We start from the raw sequence: 16,592 nt of genomic DNA, 5'->3' as shown, positions 1-16,592 counted from the left end.
TACATACTGCCTGTGTAGCTGCTCTCTCTTTACTTACTGCCTGTGTAGCTGCTCTCTCTTTACATACTGCCTGTGTAGCTGCTCTCTCTTTACTTACTGCCTGTGTAGCTGCTCTCTCTTTACTTACTGCCTGTGTAGCTGCTCTCTCTTTACTTACTGCCTGTGTAGCTGCTCTCTCTTTACATACTGCCTGTGTAGCTGCTCTCTCTTTACTTACTGCCTGTGTAGCTGCTCTCTCTTTACATACTGCCTGTGTAGCTGCTCTCTCTTTACATACTGCCTGTGTAGCTGCTCTCTCTTTACATACTGCCTGTGTAGCTGCTCTCTCTTTACATACTGCCTGTGTAGCTGCTCTCTGTGTGCATGTGAAAATGCAAGTGACATCCTGGTGGCCTCAATCTCCCTCCTTTCCGCTCACAGCCTTTGTTCAAACTGCGTTGTGACGTCGGTTTGCATCAAGCGACCCGTTCAGAGGCCCGCCGGGGCCCTGCCTGGGAGCTGCACCTACAACCTACCTGCCTGGGGCCTCTGTTGCCGTATAAGAAGGGTCATGAATCCTCCCCCCGGCCCCCATGGCCCCCCCGGCCCCATCTGTAAGGAAAACAAGTGACACATCACATCACGTCTCGTGAAACAGGGGAAGACATGTCGCCGCGTCTGTTGCTTCAGATGAAAGCAGGAGTCGAGGAGAACTTGGCTTCGGTTATAAAGATAAAGTAAAATAAAAAGTCTCTTCACCTATCTCCCGCTTTCCAGGAAGGTTTTAAGAGTTCCTCAAAGCCGCGTTATGGATTACCCTGAACTGATGACAGATAGCGGGTTTCACCTCCTGCTGTCCTTTTTTTGTCTCTCTCTCTCTCTCTCTCTCTCTCTCTCTCTCTCTCTCTCTCTCTCTCTCTCTCTCTCTCTCTCTCTCTCTCTCTCTCTCTCTCCCCTCCTCTCCCACACATGATATCTGCCTTCAACACAATACCCTTTTCTCAAACCCCTGAGAACAATGAGTTTGTTCTCCTCCTCCTCCTCTTCTCTCTATCCCTCCATCCATTTGTTTCGGTGCTCTCTGTGACATCTCGGCCATGCGAGGCCACGAGGGAGAGAGGGAGGGAGGGAGAGAGGGAGGGAGGGAGAGAGGGAGGGACAGGCCTCACCATTGTCCCCGGGTGAACCCTGGCAAATGTCAACAGTGTTGTCCTTAAGCGGGAGACGCCAGCGTTGGCCAGTAACCTTTTGGGTTCCTTGATGATGATTGGCCCATTAGAGCTGCTCACTACACGACGTCTCCTCCACGCTGCGCCGCTCTCTCCCGCTGCATCAGGTTTATTTATTTTTAATTTTTTTGGGTTAAATATTTTATTTGAGCATTTTTACAGCTTTATTGGTCAGACATGACCGACAGAGGAGAGGGAGAACGGGAGAAGATGTCGCAAATCCATCCGGGAGCGGGAGACGAACCCGGGTTCCTTATTTATTTATTTAACCGGGAAAGGAGCAAAGGAAGAGAAAAGTTGCACATAAATAAAAAAAAATAAAAAACGACACAAATACACTAAACAACCGATATCAGAGCCAGAGGCAACCTAGCAGGGCAGGCAGCAACAATAGACTATTAGAGCAAATCAAACCAACGACGGATCATTGATTCAAACTCTGGCCCCTTCATGAGGCATTTAAAAGCATCCAGTGTTAACCACATGACTCATCACATCCAGTGTTAACCACATGACTCATCACATCCAGTGTTAACCACATGACTCATCACAGAGATGTGTCAACTCCACGAGACATCCAGTGTTAACCACATGACTCATCACAGAGATGTGTCAACTCCACGAGACATCCAGTGTTAACCACATGACTCATCACAGAGATGTGTCAACTCCACGAGACATCCAGTGTTAACCACATGACTCATCACAGAGATGTGTCAACTCCACGAGACATCCAGTGTTAACCACATGACTCATCACAGAGATGTGTCAACTCCACGAGACATCCAGTGTTAACCACATGACTCATCACAGAGATGTGTCAACTCCACGAGACATCCAGTGTTAACCACATGACTCATCACAGAGATGTGTCAACTCCACGAGACATCCAGTGTTAACCACATGACTCATCACAGAGATGTGTCAACTCCACGAGACATCCAGTGTTAACCACATGACTCATCACAGAGATGTGTCAACTCCACGAGACAAACGCTGCACTTCTAGTTACCTCCCGGACACGATACATGAACACTGGCACCGTCACGCCTGGCACCGTTACTATTATACTACTATATAAACCAGACGATGACGGATGCAGAAATGATTGTTATCTTAATACTTGTCTCATGAATGGGCCTTTCTAGAACCATCTTGTGTCATATTTCCAGTTCTCTGGCTGAGTGCTCTGCACGTCTCATTGGGATGATTTAACCCCTGCAGCACCACTGTAACCCCTGCAGCACCACTTTAACCCCTGCAGCACCACGTTAACCATGCATCACCACTTTAACCCCTGCAGCACCACTTTAACCCCTGCAGCACCACTTTAACCCCTGCAGCACCACTTTAACCCCTGCAGCACCACGTTAACCATGCATCACCACTTTAACCCCTGCAGCCCCACTGTAACCCCTGCAGCACCACTTTAACCCCTGCAGCACCACTTTAACCATGCAGCACCACTTTAACCCCTGCAGCCCCATTGTAACCCCTGCAGCACCACTTTAACCCCTGCATCACCACTTTAACCCCTGCAGCACCACTGTAACCCCTGCAGCACCACTTTAACCCCTGCAGCACCACGTTAACCATGCATCACCACTTTAACCCCTGCAGCACCACTTTAACCCCTGCAGCACCACTTTAACCCCTGCAGCACCACTTTAACCCCTGCAGCACCACGTTAACCATGCATCACCACTTTAACCCCTGCAGCACCACTTTAACCCCTGCAGCACCACTTTAACCCCTGCAGCACCACTGTAAACCCTGCAGCACCACTTTAACCCCTGCAGCCCCACTGTAACCCCTGCAGCACCACTTTAACCCCTGCAGCACCACTTTAACCATGCAGCACCACTTTAACCCATGCAGCACCACTTTAACCCCTGCAGCACCACTTTAACCTCTGCAGCACCACTTTAACCCCTGCAGCACCACTTTAACCTCTGCAGCACCCCTGTAACCCCTGCAGCACCACTTTAACCCCTGCAGCACCACTGTAACCCCTGCAGCACCACTGTAACCCATGCAGCACCACTTTAACCCCTGCAGCACCACTTTAACCCCTGCAGCACCACTTTAACCCCTGCAGCACCACTTTAACCATGCATCACCACTGTAACCCCTGCAGCACCACTTTAACCCCTGCAGCCCCACTGTAACCCCTGCAGCACCACTTTAACCCCTGCAGCACCACTTTAACCATGCAGCACCACTTTAACCCATGCAGCACCACTTTAACCCCCGCAGCACCACTTTAACCTCTGCAGCACCACTTTAACCTCTGCAGCACCACTTTAACCCCTGCAGCACCACTTTAACCCCTGCAGCACCACTTTAACCTCGGCAGCACCCCTGTAACCCCTGCAGCACCACTTTAACCCCTGCAGCACCACTTTAACCCCTGCAGCACCACTTTAACCCCTGCAGCACCACTGTAACCCCTGCAGCACCACTTTAACCCCTGCAGCACCACTTTAACCCCTGCAGCACCACTTTAACCCCTGCATCACCACTTTAACCCCTGCAGCACCACTGTAACCCCTGCAGCACCACTTTAACCCCTGCAGCACCATTTTAACCCCTGCAGCACCACTTTAACCCCTGCAGCACCACTGTAACCCATGCAGCACCACTTTAACCCCTGCAGCACCATTTTAACCCCTGCAGCACCACTTTAACCCCTGCAGCACCACTTTAACCCCTGCAGCACCACTGTAACCCATGCAGCACCACTTTAACCCCTGCAGCACAACTTTAACCACTGCAGCACCACTTTAACCCCTGAAGCACCGCTTTAACCCCTGCAGCACCACTTTAACCCCTGCAGCACCACTTTAACCCCTGCAGCACCACTGTAACCCCTGCAGCACCACTGTAACCCATGCAGCACCACTTTAACCCCTGCAGCACCACTGTAACCCCTGCAGCACCACTTTAACCCCTGCAGCACCACTTTAACCCCTGCAGCACCACTGTAACCCCTGCAGCACCACTTTAACCCCTGCATCACCACTTTAACCCCTGCAGCACCACTTTAACCCCTGCAGCACCACTGTAACCCCTGCAGCACCACTTTACACTGATGCTGATGGAGACTCAGTGTTCAGGGTAACAGAGCATGAGGTGAGGCGGACCTTTAAAAAAGTGAATATCAGGAAGGCAGCAGGACCGGACGGCATCCCCGGCCGCGTCCTAAAAGTCTGTGCCGACCAACTGACCCCGGTATTCACTGACATATTTAACCTGTCCTTAGAACAGGCTGTCATCCCCACCTGTCTGAAGAAGTCCACTATTATCCCTGTACCCAAAAAATCCAAGCCTGCTTGCCTCAACGACTACCGCCCTGTAGCTCTCACCTCCATAGCCATGAAGTGCTTTGAGAAGCTAGTAAAGGGCTACATCTGCTCCTCCCTCCCCATCAACATGGACCCCCTGCAATTTGCATACCACCCTAACAGGTCCACGGAGGACGCCATAGCCCATGTGCTGCACACAGCAGCATCACACCTGGACAAGAGGAAGGGGAACTATGTGAGAATGCTATTCATCGACTACAGCTCGGCATTCAATACCATAGTCCCCTCCAAACTCATAGCCAAGCTCAGGGACCTGGGCTTGAACTATGACCTCTGCCAGTGGGTCTTGGACTTCCTGACGGGCAGACCCCAGGTGGTGAGAGCAGGCAACTGCACTTCCTCATCCATCACCCTCAACATAGGGGCCCCCCAGGGCTGTGTTCTGAGTCCCCTCCTCTACTCCCTGTACACACACTACTGTGTGGCTCAGCGGAGTAGCAACACAATCATCAAATTTGCTGACGACACAGTGGTGGTGGGCCTGATCTCTGCAAACGACGAGAGGGCCTACCTGGAAGAGGTCAAGGTCCTGGGCGGGATGGTGTCAAGAGAACAGCCTCTCCCTGAACGTCAGCAAAACAAAAGGAGATGATTGTGGACTTCAGGAGGTCGGGGGTCAAGGACTACAGCCCCCTCAGCATCGACGGGGCACCGGTTGAGAGAGTGAACAGCTTTAAGTACCTCGGAGCCTACATATCCGAGGACTTGACATGGACCACACACATTGACAGTGTTGTGAAGAAGGCACGACAACGCCTCTACTTCCTCAGGCGCCTAAGGAAGTTCCAAGTCAGTCAGAAGATCCTTAAGAACTTCTACTCATGTACAATAGAGAGCATCCTGACTGGCAACATCACCTCCTGGTTTGGGAATAGCACTGCACAAGACCAAAGCAGACTACAAAGAGTGACACGTTCAGCCGAACGCACAATTGGAGGGGGGCTCCCGACCCTCCAGAACATTTACAACAAGCGGTGCAGGGGCAAGGCTAAGAGAATCATTAAGGACTCCAGTCACCCGAACAACTGCCTCTTTGAACTGCTGCAGTCAGGCAAGCGATACCGGAGTCTCAAGGCGAGCACAGAAAGACTCAGAAGAAGCTTCTATCCCCAGGCCATCAGGCTGCTCAACGAACAAAGAACACTACACACAACCATCAAACGCACATAGCACACACATCCACACGCACACACTCACTTTAAACAAACACACTGTAGCACCCACTCCCCACACTTTATATTTATTGATAAAGGATTGCACTACAACTCGTACACCTTACTGTAAATTGTACCTAAATTGTACCTAATCCCATTTCTGCTTTGCACTATATAGTATTGTATATTAGTACACTGCATAGTATTGTATATTATATGGTAACTCAGTTACGTCTATTCTGCATCGAACATTGTACATATGTCTATACTGAACACTGTGACCTCATTTTCTACTTATAATTTACATGCTATACTATGTTATTTCATACTTATCTTGTCTAGCACAGTCTCTGGAGCGTAACAGTAAGAAGCATTTTGTATAAAAGTATTCTGTACTTCTGTATGACAACTATTAAAGAAACTTGAACTTGAAAGTTAACCCATGCAGCACCACTTTAACCATGCAGCACCACTTTAACCATGCAGCACCACTTTAACCCCTGCAGCACCACTTTAACCCCTGCAGCACCACTTTAACACCTGCAGCACCACTTTAACCCTGCATCACCACTTTAACCCCTGCAGCACCACTTTAACCCCTGCAGCACCACTTTAACCCCTGCATCACCACTGTAACCCACGTAGCACCACTTTAACCCCTGCAGCACCACTTTAACCCCTGCAGCACCACTGTAACCCCTGCAGCACCACTTTAACCTCTGCAGCACCACTTTAACCCCTGCAGCACCACTTTAACCCCTGCAGCACCACTGTAACCCATGCAGCACCACTTTAACCCCTGCAGCACCACTTTAACCCCTGCAGCACCACTGTAACCCCTGCAGCACCACTGTAACCCCTGCAGCACCACTGTAACCATGCAGCACCACTGTAACCCCTGCAGCACCACTTTAACCCCTGCAGCACCACTGTAACCCCTGCAGCACCACCTTAACCCCTGCAGCACCACTTTAACCCCTGTAGCACCACTTTAACCATGCATCACCACTTTAACCCCCGCAGCACCACTTTAACCCCTGCAGCACTACTTTAACCTCATGCAGCACCACTTTAACCCTTGCAGCACCATTTTAACCCCTGCAGCACCACTGTAACCCCTGCAGCACCACTTTAACTCATGCAGCACCACTGTAACCGCTGCAGCACCACTTTAACCCCTGCATCACCACTTTAACCCCTGCAGCACCACTGTAACCCCTGCAGCACCACTGTAACCCCTGCAGCCCCACTTTAACCCCTGCAGCACCACTTTAACCCCTGCAGCACCACTATAACCATGCATCACCACTTTAACCCCTGCAGCACCACTGTAACCCCTGCAGCACCACTGTAACCATGCAGCACCACTTTAACCCCTGCAGCACCACTTTAACCCCTGCAGCACCACTTTAACCCCTGCAGCACCACTGTAACCTCTGCAGCACCACTTTAACCCCTGCAGCACCACTTTAACCCCTGCAGCACCACTTTAACCCCTGCATCACCACTTTAACCCCTGCAGCACCACTTTAACCCCTGCAGCACCACTTTAACCCCTGCAGCACCACTTTAACCATGCATCACCACTTTAACCCCTGCAGCACCACTTTAACCCCTGCAGCACCCCTGTAACCCCTGCAGCACCACTTTAACCCCTGCAGCACCCCTGTAACCCCTGCAGCACCACTTTAACCCCTGCAGCACCACTGTAACCCCTGCAGCACCACTGTAACCCATGCAGCACCACTTTAACCCCTGCAGCACCACTTTAACCCCTGCAGCACCACTTTAACCCCTGCAGTACCACTTTAACCATGCATCACCACTTTAACCCCTGCAGCACCACTTTAACCCCTGCAGCACCACTTTAACCTCTGCAGCACCACTTTAACCCACGCAGCACCACTTTAACCCCTGCAGCGACAATGTAACCCATGCAGCACCACTTTAACCCCTGCAGCACCACTTTAACCCCTGCAGCACCACTTTAACCATGCAGCACCACTTTAACCCATGCAACACCACTTTAACCCCTGCGGCACCACTGTAACCTCTGCAGCACCACTTTAACCTCTGCAGCACCACTTTACCCCCTGCAGCACCACTTTAACCCCTGCAGCACCACTTTAACCTCTGCAGCACCCCTGTAACCCCTGCAGCACCACTTTAACCCCTGCAGCACCACTGTAACCCCTGCAGCACCACTGTAAACCATGCAGTACCACTTTAACCCCTGCAGCACCACTTTAACCCCTGCAGCACCACTTTAACCATGCATCACCACTTTCACCCCTGCAGCACCACTTTAACCTCTGCAGCACCACTTTAACCCATGCAGCACCACTTTAACCCCTGCAGCACCAATGTAACCTGTAACTGAGGGGTACAATTCCCTGACTGTATGGTATCATTAAACCACTACCGCTTTATGTACTTTAATTACTGGCCATACAGTACACGATATATGAATATGATGAACACTTCCCACAATGAAATCGGTTCCAGTCAAAGGTATAATCAAGTATTTAATGGAGCAAAAGGTACATAGGATACTTTACATTATTCTTTGAATGCACTTGTAAGGCAAAGGAATATGCGTAGGCAAATCAATAATGAATGTCCATTCTCTGGTTACGCAGGAGGTAATTATACAACCTGAATCTTAGGGAATTATATCTATGGTACACTAGTAATATAGCGGGAGATACTGGAAGGGGTTCCCCTGGTTGTAAGCCAGCGGGGGGGGTAGAAGATCTGTCGGTAGTAGGACGTCTGGTCAACGATGACTAGGGAGACTTCAGGTACAGAAGCCGGTGCAGTAGCCTCTTGATCCACAGACGAATACAGCTTGGTTCTCTTGTAGACTGTAGCTCCACAGGGAAGAAAGCTAGTCGACCTCAGACTCTCTGAGGCGCCGACTCGACTTGACTCCTCGCGGGGTAAATCCAACACGTGCAGGCGTCGGCGATTATCCGCTCCATAAATCACAGGACCAAAGCAAATATATTCCAGCCGCAAAGGCTATGTAGTCGTCGGGTAGATTAATCCAGTGTACATGTCCATACGGTTCTCGTCTAGGTCTCCTCGGGTGAAAGCGCCATGTGGTCGGCCCAGCCTGGATAAGAACTCTAGCTAATACGAGGAAGCGTTGGAGATGCTGGTCACTGTAGAACTTTAACCGCACGATACACTATACACAAATAGACTATTATTTACCTAATAGAAATATGTCGCACTCGACGGTATAGCGCCAAACTCTGACAATTCAGTTATTAATTCGCACGCGGTCTCAATGCTCTATTCTGAGGCCAAACAGGCCATACTTCACCGCACGTTGTATCGTGGGTGAGGCTTCAACTTATCGGTAACATATACTAAGGAAGGTAAGGGGGTAAGGAGGTAAGGGGCTTCTATATTCACCTGCGCCGTATTTATACGCACGGTGAACAAACTAGTTCCAATCTCATTTCTGTCGCGTATCCCTGGGCAAGGCCGGGCATGTCCAGACACATCTTGACGGTGACTTTGAACCTGGCTCCGGAGGCCGGTCCCTGGCGCCGGTGGACCGCTGTCCAATAGGAGAATGAACTATTATGGTCTGGGCTAAAGGGATATTCCGTGTATATGTACAAGGAATATACAGGGGATATCAAACGATATACAAATACTATGCAATATATATCAATAAATAAATATATATATTCGGTTTAATCTGATCCTTTGTAACATAACCCATGCAGCACCACTTTAACCCCTGCAGTACCACTTTAACCCCTGCAGCACCACTGTAACCCCTGCAGCACCACTGTAACCCCTGCAGCACCACTTTAACCCCTGCAGCACCCTGCAGCACCACTTTAACCCCTGCAGCACCACTGTAACCCCTGCAGCACCACTTTACACTGATGCTGATGGAGACTCAGTGTTCAGGGTAACAGAGCATGAGGTGAGGCGGACCTTTAAAAAAGTGAATATCAGGAAGGCAGCAGGACCGGACGGCATCCCCGGCCGCGTCCTAAAAGTCTGTGCCGACCAACTGGCCCCGGTATTCACTGACATATTTAACCTGTCCTTAGAACAGGCTGTCATCCCCACCTGTCTGAAGAAGTCCACTATTATCCCTGTACCCAAAAAATCCAAGCCTGCTTGCCTCAACGACTACCGCCCTGTAGCTCTCACCTCCATAGCCATGAAGTGCTTTGAGAAGCTAGTAAAGGGCTACATCTGCTCCTCCCTCCCCATCAACATGGACCCCCTGCAATTTGCATACCACCCTAACAGGTCCACGGAGGACGCCATAGCCCATGTGCTGCACACAGCAGCATCACACCTGGACAAGAGGAAGGGGAACTATGTGAGAATGCTATTCATCGACTACAGCTCGGCATTCAATACCATAGTCCCCTCCAAACTCATAGCCAAGCTCAGGGACCTGGGCTTGAACTATGACCTCTGCCAGTGGGTCTTGGACTTCCTGACGGGCAGACCCCAGGTGGTGAGAGCAGGCAACTGCACCTCCTCATCCATCACCCTCAACATAGGGGCCCCCCAGGGCTGTGTTCTGAGTCCCCTCCTCTACTCCCTGTACACACACTACTGTGTGGCTCAGCGGAGTAGCAACACAATCATCAAATTTGCTGACGACACAGTGGTGGTGGGCCTGATCTCTGCAAACGACGAGAGGGCCTACCTGGAAGAGGTCAAGGTCCTGGCGGGATGGTGTCAAGAGAACAGCCTCTCCCTGAACGTCAGCAAAACAAAAGGAGATGATTGTGGACTTCAGGAGGTCGGGGGTCAAGGACTACAGCCCCCTCAGCATCGACGGGGCACCGGTTGAGAGAGTGAACAGCTTTAAGTACCTCGGAGCCTACATATCCGAGGACTTGACATGGACCACACACATTGACAGTGTTGTGAAGAAGGCACGACAACGCCTCTACTTCCTCAGGCGCCTAAGGAAGTTCCAAGTCAGTCAGAAGATCCTTAAGAACTTCTACTCATGTACAATAGAGAGCATCCTGACTGGCAACATCACCTCCTGGTTTGGGAATAGCACTGCACAAGACCAAAGCAGACTACAAAGAGTGACACGTTCAGCCGAACGCACAATTGGAGGGGGGCTCCCCACCCTCCAGAACATTTACAACAAGCGGTGCAGGGGCAAGGCTAAGAGAATCATTAAGGACTCCAGTCACCTGAACAACTGCCTCTTTGAACTGCTGCAGTCAGGCAAGCGATACCGGAGTCTCAAGGCGAGCACAGAAAGACTCAGAAGAAGCTTCTATCCCCAGGCCATCAGGCTGCTCAACGAACAAAGAACACTACACACAACCATCAAACGCACATAGCACACACATCCACACGCACACACTCACTTTAAACAAACACACTGTAGCACCCACTCCCCACACTTTATATTTATTGATAAAGGATTGCACTACAACTCGTACACCTTACTGTAAATTGTACCTAAATTGTACCTAATCCCATTTCTGCTTTGCACTATATAGTATTGTATATTAGTACACTGCATAGTATTGTATATTATATGGTAACTCAGTTACGTCTATTCTGCATCGAACATTGTACATATGTCTATACTGAACACTGTGACCTCATTTTCTACTTCTAATTTACATGCTATACTATGTTATTTCATACTTATCTTGTCTAGCACAGTCTCTGGAGCGTAACAGTAAGAAGCATTTTGTATAAAAGTATTCTGTACTTCTGTATGACAACTATTAAAGAAACTTGAACTTGAAAGTTAACCCATGCAGCACCACTTTAACCATGCAGCACCACTTTAACCCCTGCAGCACCACTTTAACCCCTGCAGCACCACTTTAACCATGCAGCACCACTTTAACCCCTGCAGCACCACTTTAACCCTGCATCACCACTTTAACCCCTGCAGCACCACTTTAACCCCTGCAGCACCACTTTAACCCCTGCAGCGCCACTGTAACCCATGCAGCACCACTTTAACCCCTGCAGCACCACTTTAACCCCTGCAGCACCACTGTAACCCCTGCAGCACCACTTTAACCTCTGCAGCACCACTGTAACCCCTGCAGCACCACTTTAACCCCTGCAGCACCACTGTAACCCATGCAGCACCACTTTAACCCCTGCAGCACCACTTTAACCCCTGCAGCACCACTGTAACCCCTGCAGCACCACTGTAACCCCTGCAGCACCACTGTAACCATGTAGCACCACTTTAACCCCTGCAGCACCACTGTAACCCTTGCAGCACCACTTTAACCCCTGCAGCACCACTGTAACCCCTGCAGCACCACTTTAACCCCTGCAGCACCACTTTAACCCCTGCAGCACCACTTTAACCATGCATCACCACTTTAACCCCTGCAGCACCACTTTAACCTCTGCAGCGCCACTTTAACCCCTGTAGCACCACTTTAACCATGCATCACCACTTTAACCCCTGCAGCACCACTTTAACCCCTGCAGCACTACTTTAACCCCATGCAGCACCACTTTAACCCCTGCAGCACCACTTTAACCCCTGCAGCACCACTTTAACCCATGCAGCACCACTGTAACCGCTGCAGCACCACTGTAACCCCTGCAGCACCACTTTAACCCCTGCATCACCACTTTAACCCCTACAGCACCACTGTAACCCCTGCAGCACCACTGTAACCCCTGCAGCCCCACTTTAACCCCTGCAGCACCACTTTAACCCCTGCAGCACCACTATAACCATGCATCACCACTTTAACCCCTGCAGCACCACTGTAACCCCTGCAGCACCACTTTAACCCCTGCAGCACCACTGTAACCCCTGCAGCACCACTTTAACCCCTGCAGCACCACTATAACCCCTGCAGCACCACTGTAACCTCTGCAGCACCACTTTAACCCCTGCAGCACCACTTTAACCCCTGCAGCACCACTGTAACCCCTGCAGCACCACTTTAACCCCTGCAGCACCACTGTAACCCCTGCAGCACCACTTTAACCCCTGCAGCACCACTGTAACCCCTGCAGCACCACTTTAACCCCTGCAGCACCACTGTAACCCCTGCAGCACCACTGTAACCCCTGCAGCACCACTGTAACCATGCAGCACCACTTTAACCCCTGCAGCACCACTTTAACCCCTGCAGCACCACTGTAACCCCTGCAGCACCACTGTAACCCCTGCAGCACCACTTTAACCCCTGCAGCACCACTGTAACCTCTGCAGCACCACTTTAACCCCTGCAGCACCACTTTAACCCCTGCATAACCAGTTTAACCCCTGCAGCACCACTTTAACCCCTGCAGTACAACTTTAACCCCTGCAGCACCACTTTAACCATGCATCACCACTTTAACCCCTGCAGCACCACTTTAACCTCTGCAGCACCCCTGTAACCCCTGCAGCACCACTTTAACCCCTACAGCACCACTTTAACCCATGCAGCACCACTTTAACCCCTGCAGCACCACTGTAACCCATGCAGCACCACTTTAACCCCTGCAGCACCACTTTAACCCCTGCAGCACCACTTTAACCATGCATCACCACTTTAACCCCTGCAGCACCACTTTAACCCCTGCAGCACCACTTTAACCTCTGCAGCACCACTTTAACCCATGCAGCACCACTTTAACCCCTGCAGCACCAATGTAACCCATGCAGCACCACTTTAACCCCTGCAGCACCACTGTAACCCCTGCAGCACCACTTTAACCCCTGCAGCACCACTTTAACATCTGCAGCACCACTTTAACCCATGCAGCACCACTTTAACCCCTGTAGCACCAATGTAACCCATGCAGCACCACTTTAACCCCTGCAGCACCACTGTAACCCCTGCAGCACCACTGTAACCCATGCAGCACCACTTTAACCCCTGCAGCACCTCTTTAACCTCTGCAGCACCACTTTAACCTCTGCAGCACCACTTTAACCCCTGCAGCACCACTTTAACCCCTGCAGCACCACTTTAACCTCTGCAGCACCCCTGTAACCCCTGCAGCACCACTTTAACCCCTGTAGCACCACTTTAACCCCTGCAGCACCACTTTAACCCCTGCAGCACCACTTTAACCCCTGCAGCACCACTTTAACCCCTGCAGCACCACTTTAACCATGCATCACCACTTTAACCCCTGCAGCACCACTTTAACCTCTGCAGCACCACTTTAACCCATGCAGCACCACTTTAACCCCTACAGCACCAATGTAACCCATGCAGCACCACTTTAACCCCTGCAGCACCACTGTAACCCCTGCGGCACCACTTTAACCCCTGCATCACCACTTTAACCCCTGCAGCACCACTTTAACCCCTGCAGCACCACTTTAACCCATGCAGCACCACTTTAACCCCTGCAGCACCACTGTAACCCCTGCAGCACCACTTTAACCCCTGCAGCACCACTTTAACCCCTGCAGCACCACTGTAACCCCTGCAGCACCACTGTAACCCATGCAGCACCACTTTAACCCCTGCAGCACCACTTTAACCCCTGCAGCACCACTATAACCATGCATCACCACTTTAACCCCTGCAGCACCACTGTAACCCCTGCAGCACCACTGTAACCATGCAGCACCACTTTAACCCCTGCAGCACCACTTTAACCCCTGCAGCACCACTGTAACCCCTGCAGCACCACTTTAACCCCTGCAGCACCACTGTAACCTCTGCAGCACCACTTTAACCCCTGCAGCACCACTTTAACCCCTGCATCACCACTTTAACCCCTGCAGCACCACTTTAACCCCTGCAGCACCACTTTAACCCCTGCAGCACCACTTTAACCATGCATCACCACTTTAACCCCTGCAGCACCACTTTAACCCCTGCAGCACCCCTGTAACCCCTGCAGCACCACTTTAACCATGCATCACCACTTTAACCCCTGCAGCACCACTTTAACCCCTGCAGCACCCCTGTAACCCCTGCAGCACCACTTTAACCCCTGCAGCACCCCTGTAACCCCTGCAGCACCACTTTAACCCCTGCAGCACCACTGTAACCCATGCAGCACCACTTTAACCCCTGCAGCACCACTTTAACCCCTGCAGCACCACTTTAACCCCTGCAGTACCACTTTAACCATGCATCACCACTTTAACCCCTGCAGCACCACTTTAACCCCTGCAGCACCACTTTAACCTCTGCAGCACCACTTTAACCCACGCAGCACCACTTTAACCCCTGCAGCGACAATGTAACCCATGCAGCACCACTTTAACCCCTGCAGCACCACTTTAACCCCTGCAGCACCACTTTAACCATGCAGCACCACTTTAACCCATGCAACACCACTTTAACCCCTGCGGCACCACTGTAACCTCTGCAGCACCACTTTAACCTCTGCAGCACCACTTTACCCCCTGCAGCACCACTTTAACCCCTGCAGCACCACTTTAACCTCTGCAGCACCCCTGTAACCCCTGCAGCACCACTTTAACCCCTGCAGCACCACTGTAACCCCTGCAGCACCACTGTAAACCATGCAGTACCACTTTAACCCCTGCAGCACCACTTTAACCCCTGCAGCACCACTTTAACCATGCATCACCACTTTCACCCCTGCAGCACCACTTTAACCTCTGCAGCACCACTTTAACCCATGCAGCACCACTTTAACCCCTGCAGCACCAATGTAACCTGTAACTGAGGGGTACAATTCCCTGACTGTATGGTATCATTAAACCACTACCGCTTTATGTACTTTAATTACTGGCCATACAGTACACGATATATGAATATGATGAACACTTCCCACAATGAAATCGGTTCCAGTCAAAGGTATAATCAAGTATTTAATGGAGCAAAAGGTACATAGGATACTTTACATTATTCTTTGAATGCACTTGTAAGGCAAAGGAATATGCGTAGGCAAATCAATAATGAATGTCCATTCTCTGGTTACGCAGGAGGTAATTATACAACCTGAATCTTAGGGAATTATATCTATGGTACACTAGTAATATAGCGGGAGATACTGGAAGGGGTTCCCCTGGTTGTAAGCCAGCGGGGGGGGTAGAAGATCTGTCGGTAGTAGGACGTCTGGTCAACGATGACTAGGGAGACTTCAGGTACAGAAGCCGGTGCAGTAGCCTCTTGATCCACAGACGAATACAGCTTGGTTCTCTTGTAGACTGTAGCTCCACAGGGAAGAAAGCTAGTCGACCTCAGACTCTCTGAGGCGCCGACTCGACTTGACTCCTCGCGGGGTAAATCCAACACGTGCAGGCGTCGGCGATTATCCGCTCCATAAATCACAGGACCAAAGCAAATATATTCCAGCCGCAAAGGCTATGTAGTCGTCGGGTAGATTAATCCAGTGTACATGTCCATACGGTTCTCGTCTAGGTCTCCTCGGGTGAAAGCGCCATGTGGTCGGCCCAGCCTGGATAAGAACTCTAGCTAATACGAGGAAGCGTTGGAGATGCTGGTCACTGTAGAACTTTAACCGCACGATACACTATACACAAATAGACTATTATTTACCTAATAGAAATATGTCGCACTCGACGGTATAGCGCCAAACTCTGACAATTCAGTTATTAATTCGCACGCGGTCTCAATGCTCTATTCTGAGGCCAAACAGGCCATACTTCACCGCACGTTGTATCGTGGGTGAGGCTTCAACTTATCGGTAACATATACTAAGGAAGGTAAGGGGGTAAGGAGGTAAGGGGCTTCTATATTCACCTGCGCCGTATTTATACGCACGGTGAACAAACTAGTTCCAATCTCATTTCTGTCGCGTATCCCTGGGCAAGGCCGGGCATGTCCAGACACATCTTGACGGTGACTTTGAACCTGGCTCCGGAGGCCGGTCCCTGGCGCCGGTGGACCGCTGTCCAATAGGAGAATGAACTATTATGGTCT

Source organism: Notolepis coatsorum (genome assembly GCF_963971535.1).
Source record: "Notolepis coatsorum genome assembly, chromosome: 13".
NCBI classification, from domain to species: domain Eukaryota; kingdom Metazoa; phylum Chordata; class Actinopteri; order Aulopiformes; family Paralepididae; genus Notolepis; species Notolepis coatsorum.
The sequence above is the reverse complement of the archived record's forward strand: the minus strand, read 5'-3'. Positions refer to the sequence as shown.